The sequence below is a fragment of the Maylandia zebra genome, linkage group LG18 (genome assembly GCF_041146795.1).
Source record: "Maylandia zebra isolate NMK-2024a linkage group LG18, Mzebra_GT3a, whole genome shotgun sequence".
Lineage (NCBI taxonomy): Eukaryota > Metazoa > Chordata > Actinopteri > Cichliformes > Cichlidae > Maylandia > Maylandia zebra.
This window is the reverse complement of record NC_135184.1, coordinates 18219425-18221812: the sequence shown is the minus strand read 5'-3', so window position 1 is coordinate 18221812 and position 2388 is coordinate 18219425.

Sequence of the window (2388 nt, the reverse complement as noted above, 5' to 3'; positions counted from 1 at the left end):
TGGGGTGGAGTCAGGTGTGGCAATGAAGATGATAAGATAACTCTTTGTTATTGCACAGTCATACATAGTACAATAGTACAATGAGATTGGAAAACTGTCCTACGTCGGCACTACATATAACACAACACGACACGATATGACACATCACAACGCAACACAAACAACACAACACAGTATATTAACTTAATAAAAAAAGAACAATAAGTGTGTGTGTATTGCACACTGTTATTATTGCACATTAATTATTATTGCACCTTGTTATAAATATAAATATTATTATTATTATTATTGTTTTAAACATTGTTACCTCCCTCCCCCAAAAAAAGTCCAGGTAGGTAGCCAGTCAGGTCAGCTATTTGCATTGATCAGGGCTATTGCCCTGTTGTAAAAGCTGTCCTTGAGTCTGTTTGTCTGGGACCTCAGTAGCTTGAACCTCCTGCCAGATGGCAGCAGCTTAAGCACCCGGTGTCCTGGGAGTGTTCCATCCTGTAGGATGCTGTGTGCCCTCTTGAGACAGCGAGTGCTGTACAGGTCCTTCAGGGAGGGAAGAGAATGTCCAATGATTTTTTGGGCCATATTAATGGCCCTCTGGAGTGCCTTTCTGTGTGCTGTGGTGCAGCTGGAGAACCACACACCGATGCAATATGTCAGCACACTTTCAATGGAACAGCGGTAGAAGACGGTCAGCAGCTCCTTCTTCAGGACCATTTTTCTGAGGATTCTCAGAAAGTGGAGACGCTGTTGGGCCTTCTTTAAAACCGCAGCGGTGTTAGAGCTCCATTGGAGGTCTGTGTCTATGTGCACACCCAGAAACTTGAAACTGGAGACCCTTTCCACACACTCCCTATTGATGCTGACAGGCTGCAGCTCGGACTTCCTCCTTCTGAAGTCAACTACCAGTTCTTTTGTCTTGTTGGTATTGAGGTCCAGGTTGTTATCGACACACCAATCTGACAGCCTCTGAACTTCAGCTCTGTATGCAGTCTCATCTCCCCCTGAGATGAGCCCCACCACGGTGGTATCATCTGCAAACTTGATGACTGTGTTGTCTGGGTGGGTACTAACACAGTCATGTGTGTACAGAGTGTACAGTAGGGGACTCAGGGATCAGTGACTGAGCAACTGCTGCAAATCACTAAAATGATCCTAACTTATAAATAACCTCAATGCAGTGCATTTACACTTAGAACTTGTCAGTGTAAAAAACCCCAAAACCCTGTAACAACACATTTAATCCCTGAGATATCTTTATATAAGAAAAAAAAAAAACAGTTCTGGTAGCTTGCTGCCCAGAAAGTTTATTTATTTTTACTGTGGACTCCTTGGGAAAGGAAATGACATTTCTATAGTAGATAGAGGGGTAAAAAGACAAACCAGGAACTTGTTGGTCATTTAATTGTTTATTTATTACTTAATTAGTTTGGTTTAGTGTAAATACCTGCGGGGGAGGTGTTTATCAATAGCAGAAGCTGAAAAAACTTCAGAAAATACAGCTAAAATTCACAAAATTGTCTCTCCATATTTTACAGAACTCACCAGTGGACCCGATGGAAGTCTTTACCGGGGCGATTCTGTCCCCAGGGCCTTATGTTTGACACCCTTGAGATGCACGTGAAAATAGTAGCAACGATTTATTAAAGTATGAACTTCAAGCACAGAGCTACTACAAAATCAAACAAATGTTTTTAACTCCGTTTAAGGACAGAGAAGCATGTTGATATATATATTTTTAAATCCCTGCAGCTGTGGAGGTTACCACAGAGCTGTCAGGCCTGCATTTAACTTTGAAAGAAACACGGAAAGAGTAAGATAAACACGCTGTAAGATGCAGGCGGTATAAAGTACCGGTCACGATTCCTCCATTTTATTCGCACTAATTATTGTTGTTGTTGTTGTTGTTTTTAAGCTTTTCATTCATATCCAGCCAGAATCAGAGTGGCACTGACATCTGTCGGTGAAACATCTGCACAAGTCAGCTCCGCGCGCTGCTGTGTCAAACATGTTGTTCCCTTTAAAATGTGTTTGTTAGGGGTTTGTTTTTGTTGCTGTTGCCTTTTTCTCGAAGAAGTGTGAAAGAACAACGCTTCAGAAAACCGAACAGTGCCTTGAGATTTACAAATTCACGGACAGCAGCTTCCGGGGCTGTGCGACCAAAGAAGCTACAGGAAGTATAGTTTTTACCGCACTTATCCTCAGAAATGAAACGGCGGAGGCGTTTCTTTTCTCTGTAGATTTAATACCGAGGCGAAAAGGACCGCGGGAGGTCTCAGTTTCCTCTTCTGAGGAGGGTGGGGTTAAATACAGTGTGACATAACACCTGTAAGCAGTCCTCGCTGTTGCACGCCTTCTAATTTTTTGTGAACATGTGTGTGCCCTGCCTCTCTCTTT